Source organism: Gobio gobio (assembly GCF_949357685.1).
Source record: "Gobio gobio genome assembly, chromosome: 24".
Classification (NCBI taxonomy): domain Eukaryota; kingdom Metazoa; phylum Chordata; class Actinopteri; order Cypriniformes; family Gobionidae; genus Gobio; species Gobio gobio.
This window is the reverse complement of record NC_137120.1, coordinates 12,674,066-12,686,460: the sequence shown is the minus strand read 5'-3', so window position 1 is coordinate 12,686,460 and position 12,395 is coordinate 12,674,066. Positions and strand designations below refer to the sequence as shown.

The window sequence follows — 12,395 nt, the reverse complement described above, 5'->3', positions numbered from 1 at the left end:
TTGTATAAACTTTATACTTTTTAAGAAATCTAAGATTAAAGTTTCAAAATCACCTATTGCAGTGGTTCTTAATCCTGGTTCTCGGGACCCTGCTCTTCACGTTTTGCATTTCTCCCTCATTTTACTCACCTGATTCAGATCATCAGCTCATTTGGTCAGAGCTCCAACAACTGAACTGGGTGTGTCAGATAAAGGAGACAGAAAATGTGCAGAGCATGGAGTCCCCAGGACCAGGATTAAGAACCACTGTCCTATTGAAGTTATCAATGCTTTCAGTGATTTACATCTTGAAACGAAGCACTTTTGTGTACTGAAGGCTTATGAATTACTGAAGGGATTTGTGAAAGTGACCCTCTGCTGTGCTTGACTGCTGCTGTCAAACACAAAGTGAGAAGCTATCACACTGAATTCCCTCATGTATTATTGAATAGTTGTATAAAACCTCATACCCTCTATCTGTTACAAATCGCCTAGGCAGCAGGAAATCAGGAGGCGGAACTTCAAACAAAGATGGGTATTTAAAGGTCCCATGGCATGGCATTTTTCTATTATTTTATGTTTCCTGAGGTGTACTTATATTGTTAGTATGATTTTTACATCATAAAATGTCATAATTTTGAAATAAAAGGCTTTTTTTCTATACTGATGTTTGCCCTGTGGCTGACTGCCCTGTTTCAAGAGGCGTGTCTGCTGCAAGACTTCAGTAAAAACGCCCACTGTTGTGATTGGCTGACATCTTTGCATTTGAAATGAGTATCAGATCTTGTAGCGGAGGGGGGTGTGGTTTAACGAGGTCTATGAGCAGGCATGAGCCTGCTGTCAGAGAGCATAGTTGCCAAGTCGGTGTATAACACGCGACTTTGGGCTTCTTTTTTTGGGAAGTCGCGTTAAAAAAATCACGAGTCGCGGGTTGCGGTTTTTTGGGCTTATTTTAAAAAATGTGGTTGCTTGTTAGGAAAATATAATTAGCAACTTCGTTCCTTTACATTTATGGTCACTGTTTTGTTCAATACATTGACTGACACTGTCTTCTCGCAGCTAATAGTCATTCAGTGCAACGATACAAGTGCTGTAGTAATCCGTCCTTTTATATCCCGCCTCCTTCTCCCCCTCATTGAAGAGAAATCGCGTTCAGCGTGCAGGCATATGATGTTATAAATGCACGTAATGATAGTTAGTAGACTTAAATAGACGTATACATTTTAACAAACAATGCCACCAGCAGAGATGTAGAGAAATGGAGAGGAAACAGGGAGGAGAGGCACCTAATGTAATTAAAAAATATATATTTTTGTAATGTATTTAAAATTACAGGCTATTATAAAAAAAACAAGTATACTAATAATAACAGTAGGTATGGTTTGAATTTATTTTATTATAAATATGTGGCTATATTGCAGCGCTCCCTTAGTGCTTGCCTGTGACCCAATGTGTATACGATCCATGCTAAATAGTATGTGACAGTCATTTTCAATACTATTTAGGGCAGATAGTGTGCACATTGAGACGTAGGGCTTATAAGGTTTGCAGTGTCTGTGTTCACTACTCACTGCCCCTAATATGTGCCCACTAACTCCGACTATGGGTTACCATAATTGGCCTTCATGTCACTTTTTTTTTTCTTTTCTTTTTTTCTCCAAACCTCTTCTGTTCACAGTTGATCGGAGGATATTGCGTGTCCTTTATTGCAATTTGATGATTTTTGTAAAATCTGTAAAACTGTAAAATTTCAGTTTGATATGTTGCAGGCTCATTTATTGATAAAAAAAAATTATTATAAATAATATTGATGATAATAAATAATATAATAATATTGGGCTTGTTTTTGAAGCTGCGGTTGCTTATTTGTCTTGCGAGAGTTGGCAACACTGCCAGAGAGACGGATGGACCTGAGTTCACTTCACATCAGTTCTCAGCACGTCTCAGTTCAGTGAACTGTTGTAGTTACTAGAATATACTTCAGGTTATTAGTTTATTTCTAGTCGGAGGGACTGTCACTCATGTCAGAAAGTTAGTAACTTTAGTAAATTATGGATCAGCGCTGACTGGAGACGCGAATCGTTTAGAACGATTCAGTCCGATTTGGTGAGCTGGTTCGACCGGTTCACTAAAAAGAACTGGTTCTAAAGAAAGATTCGTTTGCGAACCGAACATCACAGACCAGAGACGGAGCGATTGCTAACAAAGTTATTTATAGTAACTATTAAGTTGTGAGAGCGCTGTCTGTCAGCGCGAGTTTATTGTGTTTGTATCTGAGAGTTCTGAATAAACACGAGTCCCAGTCACGCCGAGTCCGTCTTCATCATTATTCTACCAACTTTGTAACACATATGTACCATTACAGCTGTCGAGATGAACGAGTTACGTGTGGATTATAGCATTATTTTTTGATATTTTCCTATCATATGAAAAGCGTCAGTGACGCGCATTGAATACACAGCGCAAACAAAGACACAACAGCGCAGTAATCAAATGTAATCCAGTTTATTGTGGGGATAGCTGGCTAGCCTAGCGGGATACCCTCATGCTTACCCCCCTTCTGCTTGTTCTCGCGCCGCGTATGGCGCCTCCGCTGTGGGCCAGATGCAGTACTGGGGGTCGTGATGTTGAAGGCCGACCGGTCAGTGCAGCCCGAGCTTCGGTGTGCGTGAGGTTTATCTATAAAGATGTGGCTCTGCCGATGTTGAGCAGAAACTCACGACTGTATGCACATTGTAGAACCGATAGACGTGACGAGGACGAACAAAAACACTGACTCACAAGATAGAAAACACCGTTCTGTTGGGAGAGAGAGAAGCCGTAGCTTGTGCACGAATAATAAAGTTCTGTGTGAACTTGAATAATTAGCTACACATCAGAAATCACTGATCACAGATCAGAAGGAACTGAAAAAAGACTTGTTTTCATTTATACATCCAAAGCGCAGGAAGCGCGCGAGCTGTCAGCCGAGGCTCGCGCGCTGCGGAGACAGAAGGATTGAGAGGTTGTTTTCTGCCGCGGGTTTAACTGTCAACAGGCTGTGCTGCAGACTAACCCACATCCAGAGTCGGCGCCAGAGCAGATCTACTGGAGGGGCATTGGGTCATCTGTGGGGGGGCACTGCCGTATGAGAAATATTTTGATGCAGTTGCGACATCATAGTCCAACACAGCATAAATGCAATAAAAAAGCGAAACACTTTTTATTAGTGACTTAACATTAGAGACTTAAAGGTCCCATGGCATGGCATTTTTCTATTATTTTATAATGTTTCCTGAGGTGTACTTATATTATTAGTATGATTTTTACATCATAAAATGTCATAATTTAGAAATAAAAGGCATTTTTTCTATACTGCTGTTTGCCCTGTGGCTGACTGCCCTGCTTCAAGAGGCGTGTCTGCTGTGAGACTTCAGTAAAAACGCCCACTGTTGTGATTGGCTGACATCTTTGCATTTTAAATAAGCGGAGGGGGCGTGGTTTAACGAGGCACGAGCAGGCACGAGTCTGCCAGAGAGACGGATGGACCTGTGTTCACTTCTCATCAGTTCTCTCAGCATGTCTCAGTTCAGGGTGAACTGTTGTAGTTACTAGCATATACTTCAGGTTATTAGTTTATTTCTAGTCGGAGGGACTGTCACTCATGTCAGAAAGTTAGTAACTTTAGTAAATTATGGATCAGCGCTGACTCGAGACGCGAACCGTTTAGAACGATTCAGTCCGATTTGGTGAACTCGTTCGGTTCACTAAAAAGAACCGATTCAAAAGAATGATTCGTTCGCGAACCGGACATCACGGAGACGGAGCGATTGCTAACAAAGTTATTTATAGTAACTACTGAGTTATGAGAGCGCTGTCTGTCAGCGCGAGTTTATTGTGTTTGTATCTGAGAGTTCTGAATAAACACGAGTCCCAGTCACACCGAGTCCTCTTCATCATTATTCTACCAACTTTGTAACACATGCAATGTACCATTACAGCGAGATGAACGAGTTAGTAAGTGTTGAGTATAGCATTATTTCTAGATATGTTCCAATCATATGAATAGCGTCATTGACGCGCATTAAGTAACTTACACAGCGCAAACAAGGACACAACAGCAGTAATCGAATGTAATCCAGTTTATTGTGGGGAAAGCTGGCTAGCCTAGCCGGATACCCTCATGCTTACCCCCCTTCTGCTTAATCTCACGCCGCGTTTGGTGCCTCCGCTGTGGGCCAGATGCAGTACTGGGGGTCGGGGATTGGAGGCCGAGCTTCGGCGTGTGTGAAGTTTATCTCTAAAGATGTGACTGCTGATGTTGAACAGAAAAGACTGTATGCACATTTTAGAACAGATAGACGCGACAAGGACGTACAAAAACACTGACTCACAAGATAGAAAACACGAAAACACCATTCTGTCGGGAGAGAGAGAAGCCGCTGCGTGTCCACAAATAATAAATAATAAGCTACACATAAGAAATCAATGATCACAGATCAGAAGGAACTGAAGAAAGACTTCTGTTTTCATTTGTACATCCAAACACTGAGAAACTGCCAGTGTTCACTCGTTCACAAGCCATGATCTCTCCAGCGTTTGCATGGGCGTGCCAGATTCTCTGGGCGGAGGAAAGGGAGGTAACCGTTCCTGCTTGGACGTCAAACCAGGAGACTTCAGGATTGGCTAGTCGGGCCTGTCATTTTCTCAAAGGCAGAGAGAGACAGCCAGAACTCGGTTTTACACCTATCAACATTTCTATCCACTTGGGGACAATATTCAGGCTAGGGGAACTCATATTAATTTTGAAATACCTCATAAAATGAAAATGTCATGCCATGGGACCTTTAACATTGCAAAATTTTTTAAAGAGTCATAACTCTGAGAGAGGATTTCGTAGAAACTCGTGTGTCACCACATTTGAAGAGGCTGGCAGGCACTGTGAGATGACACATCGCAATGGGGTGTGAGTTGTACCCCTGGGGTGCTAGAGCTCCCCAAATTTCCCCATTGACTTATAATGGGGAGGGACGTCCCATAAAACTCGTGTTTCTCTTACTATGGGAAATTGCATAGGGATTTTGTATTGACCACAGCTCTGGCTCACAGTTACTCAGAGACAAGGGGGTGGGCTCAATTTACTCAGACAGCCAATCACTATCTCAGGATCACTGTGAACCTATGAAGCCACGCCCTAGCAACCATTTAGAGCTCCCTAGCAACTGATCCCATAGACTTCCATTGAAAGAGATCAAAGGGATATCTTTGGATAGAAATGTCCTAGAAACATGAGGGTGGGTTTGTTTGACTCGTGGCATCAACAGCCAATCACAAATCACCTTCAAAACTTCCTAGCCACGCCCTAGCAACCGTTATCAAGCAGCCTAGCAACCGTTTACCAAGACCTATATCTCTGCCTCAGAACATCATAGAGCCATGGGGGTTGGTTTATATCATTCATACTGACAAGCAGCCTTTGGAGTATCATCATTGGGTGCTGCCAAGCCACTCCATAGCAACCAAACAGAGTACCCTAGCAACCGTTTACCAAGACCTATATCTCTGCATCAGAACATCATAGAGACATGGGGGTTGGGTCTTTTGGCTCATGCTAGCAAACTGGACTTTCAACATGCTACACATGCTAGCAGTGAATAGCTACATGCTAATAATGATTAGCTAACAGCTAAATCAGGCTGAGAACATGCTAACAACTCTATAAAAACTCCATAGTAACCATTTGTGACAATTGACAACTGCCTAACAACAACATAGCAACCACCCAGAATACCTTATCAATGCCTAGCAACTGCCCAGAACACCTTATCAACCGCCTAGCAACGCCCTAGCAACCACCCAGAATACCTTAGCAATGCCTAGCAACCGCCCAGAACACCTTAGCAACCGCCTAGCAACGCCCTAGCAACCACCCAGAATACCGTAGCAACTGCCTAGCAACACCATAGCAACCACCCAGAATACCTTAGCAACACCCTAGCAACCACTCCGAATACCTTAGCAACCCCCTAGCAACCACCCAGAATACCATAGCAACCACCTAGCAACACCTTAGCAACCATTCCGAATACCTTAGCAACTGCCTAGCAACACCCTAAAAACCACCCAGAACACCCTAGCAACCACCTAGCAACACCCTAGCAACCGCCTAGCAACACCCTAGCAACCACTCCGAATACCTTAGCAACCGCCTAGCAACCAACAAGAATACCTTAGCAACCACCTAGCAATCACTCAGAACAAAATAGCAACCGCCTGGCAACGCCCTAGCAACCACCCAGAACACCCTAGCAACCGCCTAGCAACACCCTAGCAACCACCCAGAAAACCTTAGCAACCGTTTACCAAGACCTATATCTCTGCCTCAGAACATCATAGAGACATGGGGGTTGGTTTATATCATTCATACTGATAAGCAGTATCATCATTGGATGCTGCCAAGCCACTCCATAGCAACCAAACAGAGTACCCTAGCAACCGTTTACCAAGACCTATATCTCTCCATCAGAACATCATAGAGACATGGGGGTTGGTTTATATCATTCATTCTGACAAGCAGTATCATCATTGGATGCTGCCAAGCCACTCCATAGCAACCAAACAGAGTACCCTAGCAACCGTTTACCAAGACCTATGTCTCTGCCTCAGAACATCATAGAGACATGGGGGTTGGTTTATATCATCCATACTAACAAGCAGTATCATCGTTGGATGCTGCCAAGTCACTCCATAGCAACCAAACAGAGTACCCTAGCAACCGTTTACCAAGACATATCTCTCTGCATCAAAACATCATAGAGACATGGGGGTTGGTTTATATCATTCATACTGCTAGGTACCCTACAAAGTACCCTAGCAACCGTTTACCAAGACCTCTATCTCTGCTTAAGAACATCTTAGAGACATGGGGGTTGGTTTTAGGGATGGGCGATATCTTATCGTTTGCGATATACCGGTAAAAATTCTCCCCACGATAAGAATTTGTCTTCCCGCGATAATAACGATAAAGCCTAGTTGATGGCGCGACCCATCCGCACAGTGCCGTCGCTGGCCGTGTTGATGCCCTAAGCGTTATTACTTTATGATGGCCGTGGTGGCTGCGTTCGTCACTTAGTATATATGAACTTTTCTTGTGGTGCTCCCCGCAGCACTTGGTGCCCTACGCGGAGCGCGTGATGGGAGCGGCGGCACTGAATCCGCATCTCACGTGCAGAGCTGCGGAAGAGTTCATAGCTAAACGAGGGGCTACCTGAGGGCAATCTGAACCTGTACATACAGATGTATTTTCACTCGCTGAGCACTTGGACTGACCGCTTAAGAGATTCGCTCCGTCTCAATCGATCGGTAAAGCACACTATTTCAGTTCATCTCAATGAATGCGCGCAGTGTATTTGACGCACAATAAACACTAGTGTGAGGCGCGCGACTGAGAGCGCTCAGTGTTACACACACACTCAAAGAGAGAGCGAGAGAGTCTTACACAACACAGAATTGACGTGCTACATGTAAACAATATCCTTTGTTGTATTTTCCTGTAAAATAAAGGTGTTTTATTTGGAATTATTCAGCCTTTCGTGAACAGGAAGAGACGAATGCACAAACCAAACGGGAATCTCATAGGCTGTGCCTGTTTTGATTTCAGCAAATCAGTTCGAATGAGCGCTGACAACGTGATTAATATTCATGAACCCAGAAGCTCATTAATCCTTAGTGCAGTTTATTTTTATTAGTTGAAGAATTCGTGGTATTATTTTATCAACTCAAATGACTGAAGTTCTATAATTAAATCCTTATTTGTAACTTTTTTGTAATCTGAAGACATGGTTGGGATAATTACTTTTGCTGTTTCTGCTATTTTTACCACTGTTTGCACCATGAGTGTATGAATACAGAATCGGTTTACATTTAAAACTTGTCATTGATTTGAATTATTATTGTTTGTATTGTGTGATGTTTTTCAGCACAGTTGCACTATTTAAACATTACCTGCACTTTTACAGAAGACAATTATATCTGCAACTTTTCCATTTCTGAAAAGGCTGGTGTGGAATTTTACATAAAAAAAATAAATGTATATATATTATGTATTATAGGAGCCTATTTGATGACAGGTACGTTTTAAGTAAGATCATTTGTTTTTCTGAGTCTGCATGCAGAATGCATGCAGCTCTCACTTGTATCCAAAAACATGGGGAATGATACTACATTTATCGTCATTGATATCGTTATCGCAATAAATACTAGAAAATATCGGGATAAATTTTTAAGTCCATATCGCCCATCCCTAGTTGGTTTATATCAAGCAACTAATAAGTAGTGATATTCAAACTGTATAGCCACACCCTAGCAACCATTTACAGTACCCTAGCAACCGTACAAACACATGAATAAGCCATATCTCAGCCCCAGAACATCCTACAGACATGTTGCTTGGCTTTTTTGCATTATCCGGGTGGCGAATTTTGCCACAGCAAGCACCACTCACATTTTCTTCAGGAAATGTACATTCTAGTTATTATTATTATATTAATCAGGCACGGCGCCAGGATTCCAGTTTTGGATGGGCCAGAGCCAGACCAATTATGGGTGGGCCTTAAATTAAAAACGTTATCAAATCTCTTTAACCTAATAAAAATGACTGACTAATATAGTGTTATATTGTCTGTGCTTACATAATAGAGATTTTAATAGCTTGATGTTCTTTAAATATTTAGTTGCATTGTAAAAATGTTCAGTGCATAGGACGGACCTGTCCGCGATCGCTCTCCGTGGTTCTGACCAAAGAAGAGCTTGGGAATCTCCATTACGCACCAGGCTGTGCTCTATAGTGCATCTCTCTATAAGGCTTATAGACTGTAAAAGTGGTCAGGAATCTACACTGTAAAAAAAAATCAGGTCTCCAATTGAAAATTTTCTAGTGACTGATCGCATATAGATTTTTTAGTTGGCCAAATTGAATTTCTGTGAATTAAATTGCAAATTTAGATGTGATCGGTTACTAGAAAATGTTCAATTGGAGACCTGATTTTTTTTTTTTTTTACAGTGTAATATTTCCCCAAAATAAAGTAAAATTTTTCTTGTATAACATGAGCCCGAATATTTGACAATTCTGTTTAATTGTGTTAAGGAAACAGGAAAACGTAGGCTACGCATGTCAATCCATTCCCGACGATCTTGGTTTGCTTCTTATTTATTAAATATACAGACAATTAGTTATTTAAAAAATAATGTTATATGCTAATATTTAAACATAGCCTAACTATGAAACTAAATAGACCCTCTGTCCGACGAAAGAGCCCGCACATTTATTCCTTTTATTTTTTTTCCTTTTCCTCTTTTTCCAGCGGAAACAACTCAGTTAATTTTAGCCATACAGATAAGTGCAAGATAGAGGATGGATACCCGACCCGAGCCCGACGGGACCCGTCGGTAACCGACGGGCCGGGCCGGGTTCGGACAGATATTTAGAAATAATGTTCAGGTTCGGGTCGGGCTCGGTCACGTCAGCGCAATAAGGCATTGAACATTTGAAATTTAAAACAGCTTATCATGTAGGTAGCCAATGGGCCTTTTTAACTTGATGTTTTTGTGATTAAAATAAATTAAAAATATTACCCTAACATTCGTCTTCCTGTGCGCGGAAATTTGTTTATGTAGCTGTGACAATGCGCAACCAGCGCGCAACGTGTGCGTGCATATTGCATATTATTAGGGCACATGTGGCTGGCAGCGCAACTTCAGCGCTGTTGGCAGGACCATCGAGCAGAGGACAGCCTTGAAGCCATCCACAGTTGATGCAATCCTTTTTCTGCATAATAACCTGGATTAGCCTAAACTTTGATGGATGGATTATGTAAATAGATCCCATGTTGCAGTTTAGTAGCCATACAGTTTGCGAGAAAAATGGTAAGAGTGATTTTCATTTCAATAAGCTGCATTTGTTACGTTAATGTTTTGTTCTGTTAGCTTTGGCCATTTTTGGTAGACCTTTGTTCTTTTAAAGGGATAGTTCACCCAAAAACGAAAATTTTATGTTTTTCTGCTTACCCCTAAGGCTTCCAAGATGTAGGTTTCTTCGTTTCTTCAGTAGAACACAAATGAAGATTTTTAACTCCAACCATTGCTGTGTCACTCATATAATGCTTGTCAATGGGGTCTAATTCTATTAGAGTAAAAAAAACATGGACAGACAACTTCAAATTAAACCTCGTGGCTCGTGACAACACATTGATGTCTTAAGACACGAAACGATCGGTTTCTGAGAGAAACCGAGCAGTATTTATGCAAATATATCACCTCATATCAGACGAACGCTTCAGCTCTGCAGACTGCCATTACTTCCCGTGTGTGAGGTAAAAATTCTGGCCGGGTCATAGATATATACATAGATTCCTCAGAATTTTGACCTCACACACGGGAAGTAATGGCAGTCTGCAGAGCTGAAGCGTTCGTCTGATATGAAGTGATATATTTGCATAAATACCGCTCGGTTTCTCTCAGAAACCGATCGTTTCGTGTCTTAAGACATCAATGTGTCGTCACGAGCCGCTGGGTTTAATTTGAAGTTGTCTGTCCATGTTTTTTTTACTCTAATAGAATTCGACCCCATTGACACGGATTATATGAGTGACACACAGCAACGGTTGGAGTTAAAAATCTTCATTTTTAATCTACTGAAGAAACAAAGACACCTACATCTGGGATGCCTTAGGGGTAAGCAGAAAAACATCAAATGTTCGTTTTTGGGTGAACTATCCCTTTAATTTTGGTTTCACAATTGGCTATTTGATAGGGCCCCGTTAACACGTGTAGCCTATTTGTTTCCCCGTGTGCGCGCTAATGCGCTCATCTGTAATAATTTCAGAATGCCTTCCTACAGTTGCTTAATAAAAGCGGCCTTTCCACACGAACAACTGACATGTGTCATTAGTATGAGGAAAAAAAAAGTGTCATGTCTGAAGAATGACAGGGAGGCTCTGTTTCCGAACTTTTAATCAGAACAAAGATGAACACTCTCACTCAAGTGACCCGTCTTCCGTATTTGTTTTCACCCCTCTGAACTCCCTTTGTTAACCCTATCACTGCCGGTGCAAAACAAAACAGCAATTTCACAACTATGAAGAGTCTGTGCGCTACAATAGATTCGGGCTCAGGTCGGGCTCGGACATAAATATCTTAATGCCTGTCGGGCTCTGGTCGGGTTCAGTTAATGCTCTGTCGGACGCGGGCCGGGCTCGGACAGAAAAATTCGGCCCGATCCGCACTCTAGTGCAAGACATCATTATAAACTATAAACTGTCTACTTTTATTTGTGTACACTCACCACAACAACAAAGGCTGTGGACTCAAGGAACAGATTATTTTGCACTCCAAGGCAAGGCAAGTTTATTTGTATTAGCACATTTCATATACGGTGGCAATTCAAAGTGCTTTACACAGAAATGAAGTTAAAATATTCATAAGTGAATAAAATAAAAATATATATAGTATAACAGTTAAAATAGGAATTAAAAAAATTTTTAAAAAAAAGATGAAATCTGGGGTGGAAGAAAATGGAGAGTCAGGTTTACTTTAAAGAGCACCTATCATGGCATTTAAAATGTTCCAAATATTGTTTTAGAAGTCCCCAACAACAGTTTTGCATGCATGCAATGACAAAAAAGACGTTAGTTTTCTTATAATATGTATTTATTTTTACCTGTTTTGACAGCGATTCTCAAATGATTCCTTTAGTGATTCACTTTTCAAAACCCCGCCTTTACGTGACGCTAATCTGCGGTGATTGGTCCGATGACCCAGTCATTTGTGATTGGTATAGTCTGTGCAGATATTTTCGGAAACGGAACGCCCATCAAAGTCTTATAGTGACAGTAATTTGTTAATATGTGTCAGGAGTTATGAATATGAAAACCGCGTCGGAACCGTTTGATTGTAATATGAGCCTCAGCTGATCTCATTCATAAAAAAACTCCTATTCTCCACACGAAGACTCGCGACAAATCAACATCCCTCAGGGCTTTTAGTTCAAAAGTGTGCAGATGAGGAGACATATTGATAGATTCTCATATGTCTGTGTCAAATTTCTAAACAGAGGAGTATTTTTTATTCAATACTTCCTCAAAATGTGCAGATGTATCCTAATCATGAGCGATCGAGTCTCTTATGTGTTGTTTTCAATTCATACTGGCAGCCGGAGGGCGCTCTGTGCACATGTAGTCCATATATGGTACAGACAGACGAAGAAGATACCATGTGCCATAATAGAAGTCCATAATAAAAGCTTCCTGAGATCGCGAAACATGCAAATAGAGACATTTGACGATTAAATAAACACACAATCGCGACAATGTATGGTTTGTCTTCAAGCCACTTCAAATGCTCATCCTTGGGCAGATGAAAAAAGTTTGCTTTTGAGTCG

The 12,395-nt window shown here is 41.4% G+C and overlaps 1 protein-coding gene across 2 annotated transcripts in view; it reads left to right on the top strand.

The window, feature by feature from the left end:
* Positions 1 to 12,395, top strand: part of LOC307120338 (uncharacterized protein) — a 134,116-nt gene that overhangs the window by 81,837 nt on the left and 39,884 nt on the right. The gene's annotated exons all lie outside the window — the stretch shown is intronic.